The sequence below is a fragment of the Pelodiscus sinensis genome, chromosome 15, assembly GCF_049634645.1.
Source record: "Pelodiscus sinensis isolate JC-2024 chromosome 15, ASM4963464v1, whole genome shotgun sequence".
NCBI lineage: Eukaryota > Metazoa > Chordata > Testudines > Trionychidae > Pelodiscus > Pelodiscus sinensis.
Genome location: NC_134725.1, coordinates 27448485 through 27462216, shown reverse-complemented (window position 1 = coordinate 27462216; position 13732 = coordinate 27448485). Strand labels below are relative to the sequence as shown.

Genomic DNA, 13732 nt, shown 5'->3' with positions numbered 1-13732 from the left:
AAATATAAAAGCTTATTCTCTAGGCCATAAGCCAACTACTAACTGCCTGGGCATAAGAAGAAATCCACATTGTGTCCAGTGCCATGTTTCTTGCACCTTTTATTGAAGCATGTAGTAATTAGCCACTGTCAGAAATGGCTCCAGAGAGGACTGGTTTGATCAGAATGGTGATTCCTATATTTCTGTGTTGTATGTGTTAAGAATTAATTCTGTAACATACACATTTGACTGTTTCTCAGCTCCAGTCTTCTCCCTTTTCGGGCAATAAGAATTTCATTATAGACTACAATGGAAGTTAGTTTGGATCTCATTGCGCATTACTTTAATGAATGCTTACTGCCCTCCTGTGTATTAGACCCTTGCTAATGTATGATCAATATTCAGGTTGAACCTCTCTAGTCCAGCACTCTCTGGTCTGGCAATGTCTGTGATCTGGCATGATTTTAGTTAGCTGGTTGTCTGCTTATCGTGGGTGTGACCAAGTTTCCCACTGTCCCATAAAGTTTGTTTATAGCTACCAGTCCCAGCTCTCAGTGTTCTGAGCTGTTATTTAGCTCTAATTTACCCATAAATGTCTTTTAAGAGCCCAGCAAGCAGTGGGAAGTGTTGGTAATATCGCTAGGCATAAGCTTGATTTTTATGCTTTATCTACTTATTTCCTTGTGCCAATGCCTTAAAATCATGTAACAACACCGATACTTTGTTGTGAAGAGAGCTGATCAGCCTTGGCTAGGCGTAGGCTTATATAGGGTGTATCAGTGCAGTCATACATTATTAAGCAGCACTGCAAACATTGTTCTATTTATTCGCCTCAGTGAAATACAAACAAAAAGAAACCCGCTCACTACAAAATTGACCTGTCATGGTTCAGCAAATTCTCTGTTTTGGCACTATCAGGTCCCAGAGGTGCCAAACTAGAAAAGTTCAACCTGAAAACCATGCGATGCTTGCTTGGTTGGTATTTCATGACTAGTCCAAATCTTAGCCCAGAATTGTGGCAGGTGGATTATCATCAGTCTAATCAACTTTTAGTTGGTTTGTGACATCCCCTGCAATTGGTCTGATGATTTGTGCACTACTCCTTCAGGCACAGGGGAGTCCAAGGAAGTTGTAATCATGTTTTTACTTTGCTCCCAGACAATGACAGTGCATAGCAAATGGTAGACTTCTATAAATTGTCAAAACATCTGTTGCCACGAGCAGCTTACTGATTCAATCCATCTATGGTAGACATCACTGCAGTTAGTGGTATTTGTAATAAAGAATTTGCAGGGAGAAAAGGAAGAATAAATCATTTAAGCCTGACAAATAAGGATTTTAAAAAAATGTTGAAAAGCAAAACAGGGTTTTGGAACAAGCATATAATGCCAAAGCCGAATGTAATTACAGCTGTGGAAATATAATAGTCAGGTTATCAAAACCCAAATTAAATCTTTTTAATCCAATTTGCATCACATCTAGTTAACCTATAAAATATTTTAACAGTAATTATTCAAATAAAAGTGAATGTGTTAATTAACACCTCTTACATTTGAGAATGTAAATATCCCCTTTGTTTTGAAAGCATGACTGGACTGGAATTGAATGAAACGTTAATGCATTAGGAAGAATTGGATAGACAGAAACCTTGATGCCATTAGCTCTCCAACCACTGTGGAAGTATATACCAGCTAATGTACTGAAATACAGCTTTTACGACATGAAGCTGTATTAATGGGATTTCCTCCCTGAACACAATAATGAATGCCAACTAGCTGTCTCTGTACTGATTTTCCATGGGAGGTGGATACTGAGTGATGGACCTTATGGTTGTTATTGAGTGTAATTAGGAGCCCTCTTGGTGCAAAGGACAAATATTCTCTCAAGCTAATTTAATTTGGCTCAGGATTGTAGGCCCCTAATGGCTTCTTTCTCAATTGCCATCATTTTTTTCAAACTAGTGTAGCAGTGTAGTGTGTACAGCATAAACCGTTCTGTTGTGTGAGGTCAGATTAGAAAATGTGGGGTTCTGCTTGGGAGTTTCAGCTTCAGTGTTCTTTAAGCTTCTCCTGCCAAAACTCTATCAACTCATAAACTTAGTTGAGCAGAGAAAGATGTTTTCCACTGTCTATGCAAAAGGGCTGTTAAAATGAAGCAAATAAAGATTTTTATTTCTCATACACTTTACGAAAATGAGATCCGTTACACAGCTCGTTGTGAAGATAATAGCCAGATGCACAGTGTAGTGTTTTCCCACCTAGTCCAGTAAAGCTCAGAGAATTAGTTTAGCAGGGAGAGAGAATGAGAGGCCTTTGACAGCTGTACAGTCTTCTCCAACTTTGCAACTAAAAGAACAATTGGTTCTCTCCTTGGATTGTTTCGCAGCCCCGGTTTGGTAGATCTATCCTGATTCACAGTTAAGGTTGTCAGTTTTGGTTGAACATATTTCTCATAATCTTTAGTTAAAGATTCATTTTTAATTCCTGAAAATTCCAGGACAATCTGGGCTGGCAACCCTATTCAGTGCAGCTCAGCGTACTACTGAAATATAGTCTCATGAAAATTTTTCTGCTCCAGCAAAATGAGATTGCATCCTCGGATTCCCTGTTGACCATAGTGTTTCTTTGCCAAATCGTGATGATGTGACATAGAATGTAGGTGCTGCAATGACTTCATGAAGCACACAAAATCTGCCCTGCTTGCCTGTCTCCCATGCAGACCCACCACCTGTGTGCCTAATGCCCTCTGGCTCTACGTAAACAATAACTACAACCATGAGTGGGTGTATTTTATTCCTATTTAAATGTATGTACCGTGAACCCTGAGAATTTAAATAAACTCCATGTTCCCAGCTCTGTAAACTTATATTCTGAAACACACCCCTCCCCCGGGCAATTGAACATTACCTTCAGCTGATAAAGAAAGATTCCACCATTAAAACAGAGTGATTTTTTATTGCCAGGAGAAGTACTAAACCAATATTGCCTGTGTGCCCGATAACATAGCCTATGTTGAGCTCCATTTGACTTGTGATTAAGATAACAACTTATTGATTAGGGGGAATGGAGCATAAACAACTCCTTTTGCAGTTCATGTCCCTTGTCGGTTCTCTTTTCCAGGGGACTGTTGGCTGGACTGAAATGTGTCCGTGAAAGATTGATGAGCAGATTTTTGTTCTTGTCTTAGCTGCTTAACTGTCCTGATCCTGGTGCAGCTTTTCCCTGCCATTCTTCACACCAACTTGGGGCCAGTTTAAGGCCTTCCCCTCCTCCCTGGGAATAGCTTCAGTTTAGAAGGGGGACAGATGGGAAGCCCGCTCTAAGTTGCCTCCCCAGCAACCCCAGACACAAGTCATTCCAGGACAGATCAGGGAGTGCAAGATGGAGCAGCAGAAGAGGAGAAGAGACCGAGAAAACATGAAAAGGGACATAGTTGGGGAAGCCTGTGTGCTGGAGAATCTGTCCTTCTGAAAGGCCCCAGAGGGACCACTGCAGCCAGGATGCAACACAAACTTGATAAGGAAGCTGATAGAGTTCCAGAAGCTCCTGTGCAAGGCAGATGAAAACTGCCTCCCTTCTGCCCCTGTGCTGAGATCTGGGCTGTGGAAAGATGAATTTGTTCCGTTCTTTGTGTTTGTGTGCAACCATGTGTTTGTGTGTAAGCTTTGTGTCAGTGGTGGCAAGAAAGCCACTCAATGCTCTCAAGGGAGTCCTACTTCATTGTCTAATAACACATTGGTTGTGTATCTAACTGGGGTAGAGAAGGCAAGTGGGGGAGAATGGAGAGACTTGTTAGAAAAACTGACCTGATGGAAAACTGCTGCTATGTAACACTTCATCCCCTTGGCCCTGAACCTTTGAAGGACCTATGGACTTAGCTCTTCCCACTGTTAGGCTCACATATCAGACTGTCAGTTATTTAGTCCCTTCCCCTGATGCACACACATGTCATCTGAACAGTTTGAGAATCCCTGCAGTCATACCAAATACAGTGAGGATGTTACTGAGTTACATTTCATATCATCAGGACTGAGAGGAAACCAACAGAGTCATTAAAATTCTCGGCAGGTCCTTCCCATCAATCAGCATCATATGATGCCAAGTGACTCAAGCATGAAACAAAAATGCTCTTGTGATTAAAAAAAGGAGAGGGTGTGAGCAGAGTGTTTCAAAGTAGTAACATATTGGGTGGTAGTTTGTGTTTCTGGCTTTATATTTCACCTGGAGTCATTCAGTCACCTCCAAAACACACACACCCTCTCACAAACCATGGTGTTATTTTAGAGCCTATAGTCTCTGTAGTCTGCACTATTTGTGATCAATTAACCAGGAATCTCCCAAACCTCAGATGCCTGGTGATAGTGAATCAAGCCATGTGTTTACCTGACAACAATGAGATTGCATTGTGGATCACTGTAGCTTGCAGTAGATAGCCAAATATTTGGTGCTTATGGAGCAGGGTTTCTGTTTAATTAGTTAAACAGTTAAACGTTATGTTTAACCAATTAACCAATTGAATGGGGCCTGCAGCAGGCTCCATGAGGCTGAAGCAGACCCCTGCTTGTGGTGGGTGGGGTGCTTCTCTAGCTCCCAATGGTTAACCACTTAACTAGTTAACCTTTCTCATCCCTACTTAGGAGTTGTTCTTCTGTGGGGTACTTGAGTTGGGATGGTACATGCTACTGCTGAGCTATTAATTAGACAATGGGAACCAGAAGATTTAATGGGGTAAATGTACATCAGACATTGGATGTGTGCCTGCCAACATTTGCATGCATAAACTGGCTGGTTAGCCATGGGAGATGGCTGAACAACTATAGGTTTTTACAGTCAGTGAACTTGTGTGGCAAGCAATTCCTATTCCTTTATCCAGGAGGTTGCATATGAGCAAACATGGTTGGCTGGATATTTTATTTGATTTTCAATATTATGCACATTTTAGTGTGAATAAGGTAAGCCCTTGGACTACTGGCAAGTTCCTGGTGTGACCCTCAGAGCTCCCAATGTGGGTCATTCCTGAATTACCCTGTGAAGTGAATCTGTCTCCTCCAAGGCTGTGTCCAGACTCAGGGGTTTTTTCGAAAAAAGTAGCATTTTTTCGAAAAAACTTCACCTGCGTCTAGACTGCAGCCGCGTTCTTTCGAAATTAAATTGAAAGAACGCGGCTTTTCTTTCAACGGCGGTAAACCTCATTTCACGAGAAAGAACGCCTTTTTTCGAAAGTGCTCTTTCGAAAAAAGGCGTTCTTGAATGCCAATAGGGCTTTTTAGAAAGAGAGCATCCAGACTCACTCGCTGCTTTCTTTCGAAATAGCGCCTTGCTTTTTCGAAAGTTCCGCTTGCAGTCTAGACGCTCTTTTTCGAAAGAGGCTTTTTCAAAAGTATCTTTCGAAAAAGCCTCTTTCGAAAGAGGCTTGCAGTCTAGACATAGCCCAAGTGACATATGGGATTGTACCAGGGTAGCTTTCAGTAATATCAGTACAAATCACACAGCTAAGTCCTTACCTGTGAGTTTAAAGATATACTCTTCCTCTTTTATGTCCTGACCACAGCAAATTTGTCTCTGCCTATTTTCTCTGCAATTTAGGGTTAACATCCCCCTCCCCCAGTGCCTTATACAGGGCAAACCACTGCAAAGAACCCTCCAATGAATCATGTGAGTGCCAGGACATCTGCACAGATGGTGGAGGAGCAGCCAGTTGTTCATTGTATTAGCATCTTTTCTAGGCCACAGACATCTAGGGTTACAGGGTTGCTTCCCCAAGGAAGCATTCATGATGACTCTTTCTTGCTGCTGTAAATGCCTGGAGTATTCAGTAGGCAGGCTGGTAGGGTGCAAAGCCTGCTGAACTCTTTTTGTCTCTGGGAAGGAAGCAATCTATTTCCAAGGTCAAGGGGGAAAGCAGGAGTATGTTCAGTGACTGCAGCCTCACCGCTTATGCCTGCCAGAGGCATTAAGTAGGCACATACACCCATATTCCCTCTAACTGTTTCCATCCATGTGCGGAATACATTTGTATGTGCATTGAGGCATGTTTGAATGTGCACCACCAGAAGAAATAAAAAATCTAGTTGCGAGCACTCTGCTAATAATCTGAGCAGCATTTGAATCTCTTTTGAGTGGCTGTTGAGTGGCTGTGCAAGCACACAGCTTACAGGGAACACTGACGTACACTAGCGATGTAAAGAGCAAATCTGTTAACCGCAGTGTGGTGTGCGAGCCCGGGATGGCCAAAGCAGCCTCTGCCTGTGATGGGGCAGGTTCACTGTGGTGGGCCCAGCTAGGCTGGAGCAGCTCCCCATCCACATTGTGAGAGGTTGGTCCAGCCCAGCCAGGCCCACCGTCCCGTGCTGTGGGCGGGAGGGGACCACCTCATCCCAGTGGGGTGCACCACACTGCAGATAGTAGGCTGATCCTGGCTAACCAGTTAAACTTAACATTTAATGGGTTAACTTTTTAAATGGGGTTTTACATCCCTAGCGTGCACCTACTGTCTTGCTGGAGAATTTCTGTTGTTGGGTTTTTTTTCCAGTAATGGGTAGTTTTCATGAGAGGTAAGAAAAAGTAAATTCTGTGAGAATCCAATAAAATGAGTTTTTCTGAGACAAAATTAACCTTTTGGTTCCATACTTTAATTCATCTCCAAATGTCTCGAACATCAGCGTAATGGTAACTACAGCAGCACTACAAGCTGCAACCCTTGAAGGCAGATGGGAGAATGAGCAAACACTCTTCTTTTAAAGAGTTGTTTAATATCAGAAGTTTCTCCTGGACTTCATGTGGTATCTGACATCATATTTTATAGAAGAGGTTCAAGATAAAAGACAAATAGGGTCTGTATAGCTCAGAGGTCTTCACTCTATAGGGGTATGTCTACACTACCACCCTAGTTCGAACTAGGGTGGTAATGTAGGCAACCGGAGTTGCAAATGAAGTCCGGGATTTGAATTTCCTGGGCTTCATTTGCATCTCGCCGGGCGCCGCCGTTTTTAAATGTCCGCTAGTGCAGACTCCGTGCCGTGCAGCTACACGCGGCACGGACTAGGTAGTTCGGACTAGGCTTCCTAGTCCGAACTACCGTTACTCGAGGGGGGAGGGATAGCTCAGTGGTTTGAGCATTGGCCTGCTAAACCCAGGGTTGTGAATTCAATTCTTGTGGAGGCCATTTGGGGCAAAAATTTGTCGGGGATGGTACTTGGTCCTGCTGTGGAGGCAGGGGACTGGACTCGATGACCTTTCAAGGTCCCTTCCAGTTCTAGGAGATAGGCAATCTCCAATATTATTATAATACATGGCTGGAGTTGGTTTACCTTAAGCCAAGCTTGGCAGCATTCCCACAGTAGGAAGCTGAAGACAGCAAATACTCCTGTCGGCTTCCCTTACTCCTGACAAGAGCAGGAGTACCAAACACTAGTGGGTTTGGTATATATGGTTGTGACTACTTTCTTCCATTATTTGATCTGAGGAAGTGGGACTGGCCCACGAAAGCTCATCATCTAATAAACCATCTTGTTAGTCTTTAAAGTGCTACATTGTCCTGCATTTTGCTTCAGCTACCCCAGACTAACACGACTACATTTCTATCACAAAACACTAGTGGGGGCACTCTCTGAGTTCAATTTAGTGAGTCTTAAATAGGCTCTCTAAATTATACTCTGAAGTATTGATCATGGCAGCAGCTCTCTTCTGTAGAGTGAAGACATGGCCTTAGTCAAAGGGCAGGCCTAATGTTATGTGTGTTGAAAGAGAAGTAAATAATAGCTGAGATGAGCAAACCGGACTGGATAAAATATGAACCATCCATGATCTTTTCGTACACATTTTTAAATTTTTTTGCCTCCTCTGCAATAGCTGCTTCCGAAGTGCCACTGGCTGTTTAGTATTCACAAAGCCCTTTCATGGGAGATTTGCTGCTCAAATTTGCTGACTCAGCAGATCTGGATAGTTTGGAAAAGCTTTTTAGGTGATTATCTAAACTAATCATCTAAACCTTTTGTGGTTTGGCCATGGCATGTAATTTCCTGGCCTGGCTTAGAGATCTCAATTCACTCTGGTGGCTCTCCTCACATTCCCTTCTCACTGCATGTATTCTGATCATTGTTTTGTTTCTTCATTATGTAGATAGCACGCAGATAAAAACATACAATATTTAATAGGGTTGTGCAATTGTACAATAATGGCATTACTTTATATCCATTCCAAATTGCATGACTGACTCAGTAATAACCACTAAGGGCACGTCTAGACTACCCTCAGATTCCAAAAGAAGATATTCAAATTTGGTGCTAATTTGCATATCTTCTTCCAATCTCTTTTTTCAGAAGAGGTTTTTTGTAAAAAAAAAAAAAAAAAAAAAAAAAAAAAAAAGCAGTCTAGACAGCGGTTTTCACGCAAATCCTCCTCCCTTCTTTTTTTGAAAGAACCCTGTACACCTCATTAGGGAAAGATTATTTTTTGATTTTTGAGAAAACAATCATTTTTTCAGAGGGACTAGAAAATGGACTTTCAATCCACTTTCCAACCTGGGGCCCCAAAGATGTTTGTGTGTGTGTGTGTGTATGTGTTTTACCGAGCTCTTGAAAAACATAGAGCAGAAGTCTGTCACCTGCATTTCCTGCAGAAACCCAGTCCATTATTGCCACTTGCATGCTGCAATTTTCTCTATCTTCCACTCTAATAAGCTGTGTTTGTTAACTAGGTTATCTGTGAAAATATCTCTGTGGTGTGGCACTTTCATGGACTGACACTTCTGTTTATATTCCTCTTTGCACATAAAAGCACAAGTTCTGATTTTAGTTCAGGTCAGCCCTGCTGTATCCGTGTCACTTGGCATGTTTGGAGATGTTTTCGCAGCTACAGTAATGCTGCTGTGTGGTTTGGAAGAGGTGGAAATTAAGGGACAAAATGATGCATAGCCAGGGTATGTGTCTGTGCATTACATTCTCAGAAGCAGAAATAGCTGCAAGAATCTATAAACAGCTGAGTTCAGCAACAGGGCATCATTCTTCTGAGCAGCTTCACTTTCTTCTGTAACTTGCATAGCAGTGAAAGGAAATAAATCAGTGAGGCAATAAAGCATGAAGCAAACTTGGAGTGGGGGAGGGAATCCCCAAGTCAACTCTTTTAAAAGATTCAATAAGATCCCCATTAGTGGTCTCTAAAGCAATCTGAATTATGTATCTTATACTCCACAGACATTCTACTGTCTCTACTTGAAGAATTCCATTATAATAAATCTCATCTGATTAAACTGCAGCACGGGAAGCTGCTTTATGGAATAGGCTTCCAAGAGAAGTTTGTGGATGCCTGATTGGTTGAGATATTTATAGCTGGACTGGACAAAGCTCTAGAAAATATACTGCATTAGGAAGGTACTGAACTCAAAGATCTTCTAGCTTTGTTCCATTGTTAGCTTCTGTGAAATCTGCATCAACTAGCACACTATGGACAGTGCACTTGTAACTTTGACAGACCCCAGTCATCTGTGGGTGAAATTGAACTTTGGGACCTCTGGAGCTTTTTCTGCATGATCCTCTACTGCTTGAGCTAAAAGCCAGCTGCCTGGTAGCTAAGCGATAGAGCAGACTCATTGTTCTCTCTTTAAGCGGTCTTGGTGCTACTAGAAGGGACAGTACACCACATCCAGAAGGTATGTGAATTGCACACTGCCATCGTTTAAGTAGTAGCACAATCTCATCTGAGACCTCTGCCATTCTCTACATACCACAAGCTGAGCTGGAGATAGTTGGATGGATTCTGTATTGCACTGCAGCATTCACCATTAGAATTTTGTAACTTGCTTCACATTCACAGGCATGAGATTTCAGTTTTTTCATATTCAAAGTATAAGGAAAAGTTCTGCTCTCCTGCTCATGTATGACTATATAGTTATGGCGACAGTGAACAAGCTCTGCACAAATTGATTGTATATGTGCAAAGCATTTGTTAGAATTACAGGTTAGTTATCATAGATTAATAAAACTGGTCAGTTAGGCCAGGGCATCGTTTTAGGAGGGAGTGGGGACAGCAGCTGTGCTGGGAAGCTGGGATGCTGCTTGCTTGTCTTCCCATTCCACTGACTATTAAAGAGTGAGGGAAAGTACTTGGCTTATGAACATGCCTCTCACTTCTGACTGGTGAAGGGAGGGGGCAGAGGAGTGATTCACAAAAGCTGTGTGCTTTCCTCTCGCTCCCTGATAGTCAGGGGGAAGGGAAGAAGAAAAACCACTGTCCTGGTATATGCGCAACTGCTGCCCCCACTACCCTCCCAAAGTAGCACCCTTGCAGTTAGGATCAAATCTTGATGCATGTGCCCTTATGCTTGTGTGGTTACAGGACCCTTTTATTAGTAGGGCTGTTCCTTTACCTCATGAAGCACAGCCGTGATTTTGACATGAATTATAAATTCTACCTCTAGCTGCTGCCATTGATGGTTGTGCATTACAGATAAGCCAGCTGCTTACAGATCATATTGCCTTCCTTTTCTGTTTAATGCACCTGTGATACGGCCAAAAATAATAACTAGGAAAAATGTTACATTTCTACCTTAGCATTTTTCTTTTTTTTCTTTTCATGTTTCTTTTCTTCATTCCAGCTGAATATTAACACATTTCATTGACTTCACCGATGGAATCCCTTCCAGTTGCAGATAGTTGTGATGAGACTATGTCGGGAGGGGCTGAGAAAGTATTTTATAAGTGCAGCAAAATGTTCAATGGCAGATAACCAGAGGCATGCACTTCTCTAGGTGATTTTAGAGTTGGTGGTTGGAGTCTAACCCTCAGGATACACTTGATAGACCTACTTCTTCTCTCAGGCCAGGTCTACACTCACAGAGGACATCAAAGATATTCAACCCCAACTACATAAATAATGTAGCTGGAGTCAACGTACCTTGTTTTGCATTTCCCCACCATCTCCAGAGCAGAAGGCCCATGAGAGCGTCCTTTATTCCTCTCAGAAGCAGGAGTACCAGCAGCCAGGTGGAGCACCCTCTGAATTTGATTTAACGAGTCTTAACTAGACTCACTAAATTTAACTCCAGAAGATTGATCGCAGCAGTGTCACTCTTCCATCTAGTGAAGACACAGCCTCACCAACACCAGTTTTATAAAAGTGTAACTCTACTGAGTGGAATGGAATTACCCCTGATTTATATTCATATAAAGAAGGGGATAATTAGACCCCTGTATATCTGAAAGAAATTTGTTTAGAGCCTCATGGCTAATTTGCAGCTCTGATGACAAGCATGTAGTTAATGAGCAAAGGACTTTGCTCCTCTTCTCAAATGGTAGTTATGTAACTGGCATGTTTTACCATACATTTGATCCTGTGCAGTATGCACTAACTTACATTGGAAAAGTTAATTCTGTCCTTTAATTGCTTAGTTCTGTCTCTCTGCCTGTAAACAAAGTAGAATGGACTCATTAACTAATTTGTGACCTGTGTGAAGCTTTGCAGACTGGTGTGGGGAGAACATTATCTTGTTACATGCCGCTATACTATTCAGCCATGCTGGAAATGGAAGGAGCAAATTCCACCAGGGCATAAGGGAGCAGTTGACAAAGGCGTTCCCTGTCGACCGATCCATGTCTTGACTGCCGCACTGTGCCAACAATCAGCTGAGCTGGCATAGCGCAGTGGCCATTTTTATTTTAATGAAGCCAGGGATATTTAAATCCCAGCTTCATTGACTATGTCGGGTAATCTAATTTACATACCTCTGGCAACAGAGGCATATAGTCTAGACATATCCTTACAGACAGGGCACTACTACGGCCCATCATGTGTTCCCTGTAATTCTCTTGACATCAATGACTCTCTTATGGATGAAAGAGTATTTACTTCATTGCTGACATGGGGTCAGCATTAAAAATCCTGCATTAAAAAAAGCTGCAGCACCAGTGGAGTGGATTAAGCCCCAGTGCCCCGGCCCCGCTCCCTGGCATGGATCTGGCAAAAAATGGGCGGACCATGGCCCATTCAGGCCTACCTATGGATGCACCCCTCGTCTACAGGGTAGTTATAGCTGTGTTGGTCCACAAACATTAGAGAGTCAAAGTAGGTGAGGTAATGTCTGTTATTGAGCTGACTTCCATTGGCAAGAGGGACATGTTCTTGAGTGCACAGAGAGCTTTTCTGTGTAAATACAAACGATTGTCTCTTTCACCAACAGAATCTGGCATCATACTTGCATGAGTTTTCTAGTTTTGACTGGTTTCCGTCTAGGTATGAGGAAAGAAAGGAAAAGTTTAAATTGAACTGGGTTTAATTATACTATATATCTCCTGGTGACTGGGCATAGAAGAGCTGGACGACTCCATTTGTCATCAAGTTGGTCTTTAAGGGTTTGAAAAACAACTGATAATGCATCATTTACATAAAGATAATGACTCAAATTCTTTCCTGAGTTACATCCATGCAACCCTTTTGTTTGCAGTGGGCTGTTTTTATGTAACCCAGGATGCAATGCAGTGTGGTGGATTTCAGATTAGCAAATGCCCCCCCTTGTCACATTTGTGGATCTCTTAATAGAAACAGAAACTGTTTAATAGTGAATATGCAAATATTGACCCTGAATTTTCACAGAGCTCCTCTCCCATCTGAGCCATTTTCCTGGAAGCTAAATATTTTTCCCAGTAAAAATCACAGGAGTATGCTTATTACAGTTTGACCCTCTATAGACTGGTACCCTTACTAGTGCCAAATCAGAGAATTTGTCATACCACAGCAGGTCAATATTGTAGTGAGTGGATCCCTTTATTTTTATTTCACTGAGGTAAATAAATAGAACAATACTTGCAATGCTGCTTAGTATGCATGACTATACTGATATGCCCTAGATAAGCCTATCCTTGGTCAGGGCTGATCAGCTCTCTTCATAACAAAGTGTTAGTGTTGTTACACAATTTTACTGCATTGTCACAAGGAAATAAACAGATATAGCATAAAAGCTATGTTTATGCTTAGCGGCATTGCTAACACATCCGTTTGCTTGCTAGGCTCTTAGAAAACATGTAGGAATAAATTAGAGCTAAATAACAGCAAAGAACACTGAGAGCCAGGCCTGGTGGCTGTATACAAACTTTATGGCCCTGCTGGAAACTTGGCTACACCCATGATTACTAAAATCATGCTGAACCATGGATGTTGCTGGACCAGAAAGTACAGGACTAGAGAGGTGCAGCCTGTATTTGGGAGAGCAATACTAAAAGGGCCTGATTTGCAGCTGGTGTAATTCAGTGTGATTTCATTAAAGTGATTTATTCAAGCTGAGAATCTGGCCCAAGGGAGCTAAACTCCCACCACCAAATGCTCTCAAGGTCCCCTCTATGGCCACCAGAGGAAGGACACGGCATTTTAATTCTTAGCAGAGCTGTGCTATTTAGTACATAACTTGAGGTAAAAATAGATCACTTGGTATTGCTTCTGAAATATCTTACTCTACCAAATGTAATCTCTACCAAGTTCTATCCTGGACCACTAATACTTTTCTCTTCCATTATTACTGCACCCTGTCCTAGTAGTGTCAATGGGAAATGAGTTTATTAAGGAAAATTTACATTCCTCTTAGTCAAAATCTTTTGCTTGGATAATTGCTAAATTCTTGGCTTCTCCACATTTATCCTAGGCCTTCAAATGCAGCTAAGTTTCCAGGGGAAAAAACTTACTTAATTGAAGTCAAAGGCAAAACTCTCAGGCTTTGTCTACACTGCAGGCTTCTTGCACAAGAACTGTTTTGCAGAAGAGTTCTT

The 13732-nt window shown here is 42.0% G+C and overlaps 1 protein-coding gene across 3 annotated transcripts in view; it reads left to right on the top strand.

Annotated features, from left to right (window-relative positions):
* TMEM132C (transmembrane protein 132C) overlaps positions 1-13732 on the top strand; it is a 476658-nt gene that overhangs the window by 253088 nt on the left and 209838 nt on the right. The window lies entirely within an intron of this gene.